The sequence below is a fragment of the Hevea brasiliensis genome, chromosome 13, assembly GCF_030052815.1.
Source record: "Hevea brasiliensis isolate MT/VB/25A 57/8 chromosome 13, ASM3005281v1, whole genome shotgun sequence".
Taxonomy (NCBI): Eukaryota; Viridiplantae; Streptophyta; class Magnoliopsida; order Malpighiales; family Euphorbiaceae; genus Hevea; species Hevea brasiliensis.
The window spans coordinates 54,125,048-54,138,057 of record NC_079505.1 but is presented as its reverse complement, the minus strand read 5'-3'; positions in this window follow the sequence as shown (position 1 = coordinate 54,138,057).

Below are 13,010 nucleotides of genomic sequence, written 5' to 3'. Positions count from 1 at the left end.
TAATAAATAGAATAATTATTTTTGTTGTAAGCAATTGCCCTTCACACCTGAATTGCCTGACTAAACTATTCTGAGTGGACAAGATCTAATTTTAGCTCATATTTTTGCTGTTCAAAATTCAAAAATAATCCAATATCCTTTGTGATCTTCCTAGATATTTGAAATTTAAGCTAACTTTATCCAATAAGAGTTCAATTTTCTATAAAACTCTAATAATTGCAAATCATTATTCCTATAGAATTCTAATTATTGCAAACCTCTTATTATTGTAGATTTACCGTTCTAATGGGCACTTAAAGCTAATTTATATTTTTTATTCTCTCAATTACCTTCATCCAACCAATAGAAACCCACAAATTCCTTATCCTTTTCTTTTCTTTCGTTCTCTCTCTTTCTCTTCTTTTCTTTTTCTTTCTCTCTTTTTCCCATTTGGTGCTCACCATTACTGTGCGATTGAAGTCTCCTTACTGACAAGTGCAGGCATAGTCCCCTTCTTGTTGTCGACCAACCTTCATTTATCCATCCATGCCGGAATCTCATAGTCGTTCCATTAACGGTGCCGTCCCAAATCCTTGCCATCAGCTCACGCTTCAATCATCATTCATTCCATTAGGAGTAACCATTGTCCATTCCATTGGCCAGCATTCCATGTCATGATTTCGCCATCACCAATTCCTCTTTGTCCAACAAACGTCCCCATTGTAGCCCATTCATCAGCTTTTATATCACCAATTGACACCGCACCATTCCTTGTGTTCTTGTTCATCCCAATTTAGATAAAATTTAAACTTTTCATTACTCTTTCAATGTTGATCTTGCTATGTAGTGGTTGGCAATATGAATGGGTCATGTTGATTTCTTCTAAAATTGGAAATTTCATAGGTATCTACTCAGGTACCTGTAGTATGTCGATCGATATTTGTAGTATATTAGTTGGTACCTGCAATATATTTAGTCGATACCTACAAATTGTTTGCATTTATTAAATATAATTATTGTATTTGAACTTGTATGTCAATACCTGCCGTTCTTGGTTGACTATTTATTGCTTAGGAATACTCATTATCCCTTATTTATAGAGATAGCATCGGACCCTCCTTCTAATTCTCAAGTACCAGTTGATACCTAGTAACCACTCAGGTACCCACCCCGGTACTTGCCACCTCGCAGGTACTAGCAGCTTCACAGATACCATTGACGGTACTACAGGTTTCTTCCATTAGCAATGGTGTTCTTGGGCTGAGTGTTACCTCTACTGCCTTATAAGTATATACTCCACAGGCCTTCCCCATGCCTAGTGCTGATTTATTCTCTTGCGCTACTGGAGGTAATTTCTAAACTTATTGTGTATGTGAGCTTTCTGTAGGTTATGTTTGATCATTGTTTGTGACTATTTATTCATATTTGAAGAGCTGACTATCCATTTTATAGTGGAAACTCTGTTCAATTTTTGTCTCACTAGGTACTAACTTTTGCTTTTACAGGTATCGACTCGTCAAAACTTGTAGGTACCGATGCCGTGGGATCTGTAAGTACCAGTTCTAGTAGGACTCGGACTATTCCATCATCTAGCCCTCTTTCTGCAAGTCTTAGGCTCTTTTACTATTTCACTTCATCTAATACATGCTCTTTATCCAGGTACCTGACATCGCTTACTTTTCTTATAGGGTCTTTTAGCAGGGCTACACTATTGGTCCTTTTGCTTTTCCTTATGACATTCCACTGCCTCCTTTCCCTCTAGGGAGCTACTAGGAGCTATTGCTCTACCCCGAACTATAGCCCTTCCCCCATGTAGACACCATATTTTGGTCAATCTTCAAAATCATAGTTGGAATAATTGCAATTATGTTGATCCCCCTAGTAGGTGTTTGACCGATCAACCCGAACTAGTTATTCGACCCCAGGTCATTTTCTTTGAGCTAGTAACCTCCTAGATAAATAATAAACTTTAAAGTGCGCTCAAACCAAGTGTTTTTCGATCTCCCCGACTCGTTTTGATTAATTTTCAGACCATCTGATTTTGTATTTTGTTTTTCGATCTCCTCACGTTCAAGATTCCAAATTCTGGGACGTTATGTGATCAGTTACTTCTCCCGAATTGTTCAAGTGTTTAACCAAGTTAATGTTTTAACCGATCTTTAATAAGCGGTCCCGAACTCATCAAATTCAAACTAAGACCCGTTCTCAAATCATTTTTATATATGCGTCCAAGTTTTAATCGGTTCTCGATCACAAGGCTTTCCGATCTCACACTCGCGATTAAATTTATTCGATCCCTTTAAACAGTTGTTTCATGATTAATAACCAATCTTAAGTTTTGTGTCCGAGCTTATCCAATCAAGTGGAAGTTGATTCAATACTCATCCATACTTAATTTAATATTTTCCGATCTTACCAAGATTTAATAACAAACAAAAAAAGAACTTTAAAATTCATCCCAGGAAATAAAAAATCACAAGTCATTCGGTAGGAGGATCTTCTCTAGCCTGCTCTTCAGTTACAACTTCAACATTTACTCCCTCCTCTCTCTCTTGTTTGCTCTCACTCTCAACTTCAGCACTCGGAGCAAGTTCCTCGAGCCAGGGGAAGTCCTCGTCGGGATAACGTTTGACAAGCTTGGCAAAGAGATCACTATGAGCTTTCACATAAGCCCCAGCTTCTTTCGTTAGAGCCTCCTCATTCTTTGCTTGAATATCTTCGGAGAACTTAACCCGGACATCGTTAAGATCCTTTTCTAGCCAAGCTGCCTTCTCCTCGCAAGACTTCATTTGTTCTTCCAGCTCGAAGATCTGGGCATTTGCAGTAGAGAGTTGGTTCTGCATTAACGCCATGTCTTGAGATAGCCTCAACATTTCGCTCTTCATAAGATAAACTTTCTCTCTGACTGCACGTTGGGTCGCCATTGCTTCCGAGCTCAAGCTCATTGAAAGGCTGAAAAGATCATCAATATTTTAAGACCCATTCTGGTCTGATCCTCAGGGAAATAGATCATGGCGCTCACTACTTTTACCAAATCAAGATTGCCTGTCACACCTTATCCCTCTGTAAGGCATAACATGATCCCGTAGAATACCTAATGAACTACCGAACTTCATCTACCGATAACTCATTAAGTACCCTACAAGGGATTTTAAAACAATTTTCTTACTTTTATAAGTGGTGAGCATTTTTTAATAGGTATTAAAACATTTAATTAGAGTTTGAAAACTAGTAAAGATTTTTGCCCCATTTTATTTTTTCGCAAATTTTATAAAAATTTCGGCAAAGTGCCGTCCGTATTTTGAGAAAACAGTTCTTCAAATACCTGTAAAAAGCACTTCCAAAGATTTATTTCAACAACTTCATCAATTCAACATCCATCCCAACCAATTTCAACATTATTTCTCAATTTTTAAAATTCAACATCATAAAAAATACTACTAAGTAATTTCATCAAATTAAAACAAAATACTTCCATTCATATTTCATTAAAGATAAAGCAATTTAAATACATCATTATAAAAATTTACATTACGAAAAATCCAAACTAAAATTTATTACAAGTTTTATACAACTCTATACAACTTTATACAACTGCTCATGACCATTTTCTACATTTACATACATTACATATATCAAAATAATTTTTATAATTAGGGTATAAAATATACCCGATAAATTTCAGAGAAGGTAGCTCCTCAATCCTCAGCAGCTCACTCTGTTGCTCCTCTAGTCTCTATATCTGTGATAGCAATAACGGCCATCGCTGAGTACTAGGACTTAGTGGTGCACAACATACTAAAAATAATCTTTATGCGAAATTTAAATCATATTTATTCAAAAATTAAATTGAACATGAAATATAAATTCAAAACATGATTTATAAGATTTTAATCCAAACAATTTCATTGCAAAAGTCTCAAAACAAATTTCATAAAAACACACAGTTATATCATGCCATTCGAAACAAATATTATCTCAGTAGCCAGAGGCTAAGGAGAAGTCACAACACAAGGCTAACTAGCTCAAATATATGGGAACCCATTCTTTTTCTTCTTCTACTGGCACACACCTCAACACTTCAGCCAGAGAAGGAATCAAAATTCGAAATTGATTTCCCCCACTAGTCATGCTAGTGAGGTGTTCAAATATATGGTCATGACACTGTGGTTTCAAAACTTATCTTAACAATTTACTAAATATTTATTACCATTTCAAACATACACAAATAAACTTTCAACAATTCAAAGTAAAAGCATAATACACATTTCATGCACTTTGTAAATGAATTTTAAAGCATACTGATGTTGTGCACAAACCTTATACGAGTCGCCTCTTGGCCTTGACTCGATCCCTCGGGTTCTTTTCCGGTATTCTTTTCCACTTAAACACACAGTTTCACAGTATTTCAGTATCATAACTTATCACAAATCCAAAAATAAATTCAAATTTACTTTTACCTAGCTTTAATATGCTAAACTTGACATTCTTTAAAATTTATGTTTTGGGGTTACTATTCACTATACTATTCAAGTCAATTTGTTGACTTTCTAAGGCTTAATAGGTATGGAAATTTTAATTTCACCCACATACCACATTTTGGTTACCTAATTTATTGGTTTTAGTTGTTTACTCAAATTTTAAGTCTTTTAGGCAAATTGCAAATTTTTAGTTTTGGTGTGCTATGTTGCACTGTTCCATTAGTCATGTTGCTGTTAGAATTTGGCTAAGTTTTCTTCATAGAAATTGTTTCTTATTATCTTAACTTTATTCTCCTTTTTGAATCACTCTAATTGGAGTTTTGTAGTTCAAGTTATAGCCATTTAAATCATGGCTGCCGGATTGGCCTAACCCAGATTTTCTGGGCACCAAAACTGGTTCTGGCAGTTTTAAGTCACCAACTTTGGGTGGCTAAATGACTTGGTTAAGGGCATAATTTGGGCTTTTGTTCTTCATGAAAGTTTTAGGTCTATATCTCATATTTCTACTGGTAAAATTTCAGGTTATTTAGACCTACCTAGCCCAACTTATGGCCAAATGAACAAACACTATTCATTTGGTCATTTTTGTACAGGTCAGATTGCCTAATCCGGATTTAGTCAATTTGTTCACTAGGTTTTAGTCACTTTTTGAGCATGATTCCTAAATAAAAAATGTGTCATTTTGTGTCTAGTTTAATTCTCAATTGGCCTCACACCAATTAGGCTTGTAAATTTTCAGTTTTGGTCCCTGAAAGGGACCTTGGTCCTGCTGCCTGCAGCATGTCCCTAATCAATCCGAATTTGAACCTAATTCTAACACTTCCAACATATCTCAATTGGTCACAAATGACCATTTTTCAGCTCAAACTAGGTCAAACACACCATTTGACTAATTCTCCAATTTTTTGCTTCCAAAAGCCTAGGTCCAAACCCTAATTCACCAATTTGTTACATTTAACTAATTCAAAGCATACTAACATCACTCCATCACTCAATTAAGCTTCCTAACATAATTAATTCAATCAAAACACAAACATTTCCATCACAAACCCTAGCTGGCCAAAATTTACTCTTGTCCCCCAAGGATGTTTTCATTTCATTTTAAGCATATTTATAAGTTTTTTATGCTATAAATACTTTAATTAAACTAAAAATTTGAAGTGAACTTACTAACCTTGAATGCAGAATTTTCTTCTTCCTTTCCTTCAAGTTTTCTTTTCTTTTTTTCCCTTACACCTTCCTTTCTAGTTGCCCAAACAAGTTTTATCTATGGTAGGTTACTTTTTTATGGTGGAATTTTGTTATTTTCAAGCTCACAAAAGAGCTCTAATGGAGGTTTATGGGTGAGGGAGAGAGTGAGAGAGAGAGGGACGGCAAATGAAGAAGACTCTCCTTTTTTTTTTTCTTTTCTTTTCTTTTTCTTTTATGTATTTATCCTTATGGAAGACCACTAATTCTCCAAATTTTTTCTTTTTTTTAATTAGTGTTTATTGCATCATGCATGATGTCATGCATGATGTCATCACTTTTCACTTTTCCTTTTTCTTTTTTTTTTTTATTTATTTTTTCATTAGTTTTTTAATTTAATTCCCGATTTCCAAATTTTCTTTTCTCCGATTTTGTTTAACAGTTAGGTCAGGAGTCAGCACTCGGGGTCAATTGACCAAATTGCCCCTCACCGGTTCGACCCGATTTGCAAATAATTTAATATTTTTTCTGGATCCCTGACCTAATTATTTAACCGGCTTAACATTTCTTTTTTGTGATTTTCTATTTTCCACTGTGTTCGCAATAGTCCTAAGGACCGCAGCATCACATTTTACGGTTCGAAATTTGAGTTTAAATTGACTTCTCAATCCTTCCCAAGAAGGTTACCAATCGCTGTGACTCTCGGCTCATTTAACCTCTTATGTTTTGTTTTTCTTATTGTTATGGAAAGTCAATCACTATGTTATTTCTCTGTATATTTTGTATTATGTATTCCTATTTAGGATTTCTTATTTAGGATTTCTTCCTAATTAGTTGTCACACCCCGGCTTAGTGGGCCCCAGCTCAAGCCCCTCTATGGGTGGCCATCTTGCCGGCAGCAGCTCAATTGGTAAGAGGCGAAGCAAACCCGTGAGGTGATATGGGTTCGAATCCTAGCTCTGCAGGGCGAAGGGATTGAACTCCACCAAAGCGGACAGTACCGATTTGAGTTGCATCGCCGGCCTCTAGAGGGGTACGCCGGCAAGATGGCCACCCATAGAGGGGCTTGAGCTGGGGCCCACTAAGCCGGGGTGTGACATTAGTAGAACACAATTATAGGAATCAATTGTATATATATACCCATGTATAGATTAATTGATATCAATGAGAATCATCTTTCTACATGGTATCAGAACAGGTCATCAATCTAGGGTGACTATTTGTTCTCACTACCCAACTCAGGAGAGACCTTGGCCGCTGACCGACCGTTTCAACCCCGATCAACATCGCCGGCGTCATCTCAACCCCCTCATTCCACCACTGTGTGCTGTTGCCTTATCCAGTATAACCATTAAAGGACTTCTGAGGTTTGGCTCTCAGATCCTATTTCGGTATTTGCTTGATTTGTGATTTTGGGTTATTTTGCTGCTATAAGCACTTTGGATTAGCGTTTCGGTTAGTTTTCTTTGTCTCAACAAATGGCAGACAATAAGAATGTTATTTCTGATGTGATTCCGGTGATGACTAAGATCACTGAACACAAACTTAATGGTTCGAATTACTTGGAGTGGAGTAAAACTGTTAGGATCTATTTGCGTAGCATTGATAAGGATGATCACCTTACTAAAGATCCACCCACTGATGATACACGACAAACTTGGCTAAGGGAGGATGCTCGGTTGTTTTTGCAGCTTCGGAACTCGATTCATAGTGAGGTAATTAGTTTAATTAATCACTGTGAATTTGTTAAGGAATTGATGGATTACTTAGATTTTTTGTATTCTGGTAAAAGGAATATCTCCCATATTTATGATGTTTGTAAGGCATTCTACCATGCTGAGAAAGAGGATAAGTCTCTCACGGCTTATTTTATGGATTTTAAACGGGTATATGAGGAACTTAATGTATTGTTGCCTTTTAGTCCTGATGTGAAAGTTCAGCAGGCCCAACGGGAGCAACTGGCTGTTATGAGTTTTCTTGCAGGCCTTCCTTCAGAGTATGAGACTGTTAAATCTCATATTCTCTCCAGTTCTAAGATTTCCTCTTTGCATGAAACGTTCACATGGGTCCTTCGTACAGAGAGTACTCAATCTTCACAGCCTGCCAGTAGTGCTCTTATTAGTCATAATCCAAATGGACAACAGGGTAATAGAAGAGAAAGTAGAGGAGGAATTACAGGCAACAGAAGTAATCAGCATAATGGAGAGGCTAGTTCTAATCAGGACTTAAGAGGAGTCATTTGTTATTATTGCCATGAGCCTGGCCATACAAAATATAATTGTCCGCAACTTCAGAGAAAAAATCAGCGATCACAGATGGCAAATATGGCAGCAGAGAATTCTACAGTATCTTCCTCTGAGAAAACTATTTTGGTATCTGCAGAGGATTTTGCACAATCTTCCCAGTATCAGGCATCTCTAAAGCCTACCAGTTCCCCTATCACTGCGATCGCTGAGTCAGGTAAATCCACTACATGCCTTGTGTCTTCTTCATCAAAATGGGTTATTGATTCTGGTGTGACAGATCACATGACAGGTAATTCTAGTCTTCTATCTGCTTTTTAGTCTAATCTCACTTCCTCTACTGTTACTTTAGCTGATGGTTCTATTTCTTGTGTCATGGGTTCTGGAACTGCGAACCTGACTTCGTCAATTTCTTTGTCTTCTATTTTGTGTCTATCAAAATTCTCTTTTAATCTACTTTCTGTTAGTAAACTTACGCATACCTTAAATTGTTCTGTTTCCTTTTTTCCTGACCAGTGTTTATTTTAGGATCTTACGACGAAGCAGATTATTGGTAGAGGACGCGAGTCAGGTGGTCTCTACATTCTGGAAAATCATGTACCGCGGTCGCTTGTTTGCTCCAGTACCTAAACACCTCTTGAAGCTCATTGTAGATTGGGTCATCCTTCTTTGTCTACCATGAAGAAGCTGTGTCCTCAATTTCAGTCTTTATCAGTACTAGAATGTGAGTCGTGTCAGTTTGCAAAACATCATCATTTGCCTTCTATGTCTAGAGTCAATAAACGGGCTTCATCTCCTTTTGAGTTAGTTCATTTTGATGTTTGGGGTCGTTGTTCTGTTACATCTAAAACTGGATTTCGTTATTTTGTTACTTTTGTTGATGATTATTCTCGTGTTACCTGGTTATATTTAATGAAGAATCGTTCTGAGTTGTTTTCTATCTTTTGTGCCTTTTGTAATGAAATCAAAACTCAATTTAATATTTCTGTGCGCATATTAAGAAGTGACAATGCCAAAGAATACTTTTCAGCACAATTTCAGCCTTATATGACATAAAATGGCATTCTTCATCAGTCTTCCTATGTGGATACCCCATCCCAAAATAGCGTGGCCGAAAGAAAAAATCGTCATCTTCTTGAGGTAACTCGTGCACTTCTTTTTCAGATGAAAGTACCTAAACACTTTTGGCGGATGCGCTTTCTGACATGTTTTTTGATCAATCGTATGCCGTCTTCTGTCCTTAATGGGGATATTCCTTATACTACTTTGTTTCCTACAAAATCTTTGTTCCCTATTGAACCCCGTATTTTTGGTTGTACCAGTTTTGTGCGTGATGTTCGTCCACAGGTTACTAAATTGGATCCAAAATCTCTCAAATGTGTCTTCCTTGGGTACTCCCGACTTCAAAAAGGGTACCGTTGTTTCTCTCCTACTCTTAATCGTTATCTTATTTCTGCAGATGTCACATTTTTTGAGTCCACTCCATTTTTTCCTCCATCATCTGTGTATGAGAATCAGGGGGAGGAGGATGATCTCTTAATATATACTGTCCAACCAATGTCTAGTCCTCTCCCACAGCCTATTCCTTCTGTCTCTAGACCTACTCGACCTCCCGTTGTTCATGTTTATTCCAGGAGATTGGAGATTCCTGACTCAGATCCTCCATCAGCTACTTCGTTGGGAGATCCTATACCTCATACTAATCATGATTCTGATCTAGACTTACCCATTGCTCTTCGTAAAGGTAAACGTTCATGTACTTACCCTATCTCTTCTTTTGTTTCTTATAATCAATTGTCTTCTTGTTCTTGGTGTTTTGTTACTTCTTTAGACTCTGTTCCTATCCCCTGCTAATACTGTTGATGAGGCACTGTCTCATCCTGGCTGGTGTGATGCTATGAAAGAGGAAATGGAGGCTTTAGATGCGAATGGTACATGGGAACTATTGCCTTTGCCCACTGGTAAGAAAGCTATTGGTTGCAAATGGGTATATACAGTAAAGGTAAATCCTGATGGTTCTGTGGCTAGGTTAAAAGCACGCCTTGTAGCAAAAGGATATGCTCAGACATATGGGGTTGATTACTCTGATACTTTTTCTCCTGTAGCTAAACTTACTTCTATTCGCTTGTTTATCTCTTTAGCAGCTACATATGATTGGCCCCTGCATCAATTGGATATCAAGAATGCTTTCCTTCATGGTGATCTTCAGGAGGAGGTGTATATGGAGCAACCACCTGGGTTTATTGCTCAGGGGGAGTTGGGTAAAGTTTGTAGCCTTCGGAAGTCTCTTTATGGCTTGAAACAAAGTCCTAGGGCATGGTTTGGGAGATTTAGTGAAGCAGTACAGGAATTTGGTATGCAAAAGAGTAAGTGTGATCACTCAGTATTTTATAGGCAATCTGAGGCTGGTCTAATTCTCTTGGTAGTCTATGTGGATGACATTGTCATCACTGGGAGTGACTCTGCAGGTATTTCATCTCTTAAAACCTTCCTCCAAACTCGCCAAACCAAAGACTTGGGATTGTTAAAGTATTTCTTGGGTATCGAAGTTATGAGAAGTAAGAAGGGTATTTTCTTGTCTCAAAGAAAATATGTCCTCGATCTATTAACAGAGACAGAAAATTAGGTGCTAAGCCTTGTAGCGCACCAATAACTCCAACTTTACAATTATTAGCAGGGGATAGTGAGTTGTTTGAAGATCTAGAGAGATACAGGAGATTGGTAGGAAAATTGAACTACCTTACACCACTGCCCCGACATTGCTTATGCCGTTAGTGTGGTAAGTCAGTTTATGTCTTCCCCAACTGTTGCTCATTGGGAAGCCTTAGAAAAAATCTTGTGTTATCTAAAGGGTGCTCCAGGAAGAGGTTTGCTATATGGTAATCATGGGCATTTGAATGTTGAATGTTTTTCAGATGCCGATTGGGCTAGATCTAAGATTGACAGGAGGTCAACTACTGGATATTGCATTTTTATTGAAGGAAATTTGGTGTCTTGGAGAAGCAAGAAGCAGAGTGTAGTTTCTCATTCTAGTGCTGAATCCGAATACAGGGCCATGGCACAATCAGTATGTGAGGTAATATGGATACTTCAATTACTAGATGAGATAGGTTTTAAGACCTCCTTGCCTGTGAAATTGTGGTGTGATAATCAAACTGCTCTTCATATTGCTTCTAATCCCGTGTTTCATGAGCGGACCAAACATATTGAGATTGATTGTCACTTTATTCGTGAAAAGATTCAACAACAGATCATCTCAATAGGACACATCAAAACTGGAGAGCAGTTAGGAGATATTTTCACAAAAGCTCTAAATGAAGCTAGGATTGACTACATTTGTAACAAGTTGGGCATGATTAACATCTATGCTCCAACTTGAGGGGGAGTGTTATGGAAAGTCAATCACTATATTATTTCTCTGTATATTTTGTATTCTGTATTCTTATTTAGGATTTCTTCTTAATTAGTAGAACACAATTATAGGAATCAATTGTATATATATACCCATGTACAAATTAATTGATATCAATGAGAATCATCTCTTTCTACACTTATTTATACTTAACTAATTAACAATTACTAATTATTTGTGTTTAGGGCTTATCTAGTTGTCTTAGATATGGTTCTAATCCTCTTAATTATCTGGACCGACACCGGTCACCGGAATAGTGAAATAAACCTGGCTATACAAATCGGGGTGTTACATTGCCCCGCACCGATTTGTTCTTCTCTAATGATTTGAGTAGTATTCTAGCGGCTTGTAAAAGAGGTCGTCCAGATGAAGCTCCTTGTCCTGAGGATTCGACCTCTAAAACCGAAGTGATTGGAGGTTAGGGAGGAGTTTCAGATTGGGCGGGAGGCTCCACTGGGATAGATTGATCTTGGATTAGAACCTCCGAGCTCGTCTCTTCAGTTTGCGCTCTCTTTTGAGCTTCAGATCTCTTCATTTCTAATACCTTCTTGCTGAGCTCTTTATTCCGCTTTCGAGCTTCCCTCGCTGCCTCATTTCCAACCATATCTACACAGAAAAACGAGATTAGTGAGATCGCCAGGGACTAAGAGATTAAAGATTTAGGTTTTACCCGTTCCGGGATCCAGATCAGAGAGTTGCAGCTGGATGTTCTCGTGAGCGATCACATTCATCAACCACCACTTGAGTTCAGCCATGATCACATCCAGGCACGAATATTTACAAGAGTTTACCTGGCTTTTGAGCTCCTTCACCATGGCGCTCTCGATATCAGTTAGTATGACTCTTCTCTCTGGCTTCTCTGCCAAATAATTCCAACTTCAGGGAATCCCTTCGAAGCCACGAGGGTCTTTGCTTCGAAGTACAAAGAATCAATCTTTCCAATTTTTGAGCGAAGATGGGAGATCGGTGAATAATCCACAGCGTGGTATTACCTGAAAAAACCCGAACTCATCGTCCTTCTATCGAATAAGCCTGCGTAGTTTGGTGAAGACCTTCTCCATGGGTTCGAGTCCTTTAGCTCAGCATAATCCTCTAAAAGCCACCACGGTTCGCCATGAGTTCGGATGTACCTAGGCAATGCAAACCCAGGTGTACTTTAAGACATCCTTGTAAAATGACTCAAGAGGAAACCGCAGCCCAGCCTTCAACTGCTCCTCGTATACCACAATCATATTGACCTTGTCCAAGTAGTGATCTGCGTGAAAGTCCCCGTGACATTGAATGAGTTCGAAGGAGTTGGGTGGAAGGTTGAACTCCTGGCTTATTAACTCGAGATCGAACATCCCCAGAACTGAGGTGAGCTCATCTACCATGGGAGGCTCTCTCCTTATGATCGAGGCTTATTGCTAATTTGGCCCTGTAGGCTGATTAGTGGTCGGAATGATAGCCCTAATGGCTTTGGGTCGCTTGCTTGGTTCGGCCTCATCACCTTCATCGGAAGACCAAGAAACATGAACGGAAAGTGCTAACACATGTCCGTATACTCATACCTAGTACAAGTATGCAAACGGTATCAAACTCAAACTAACTATATACAAGATAATCGTGTTATCTCAGGTCAAGAGATTATATGCACTATTATGATCTAGATGATCATTTATTGACAAGATTAAACTCCATGTACACATCATCTTAATGTCACTGGTT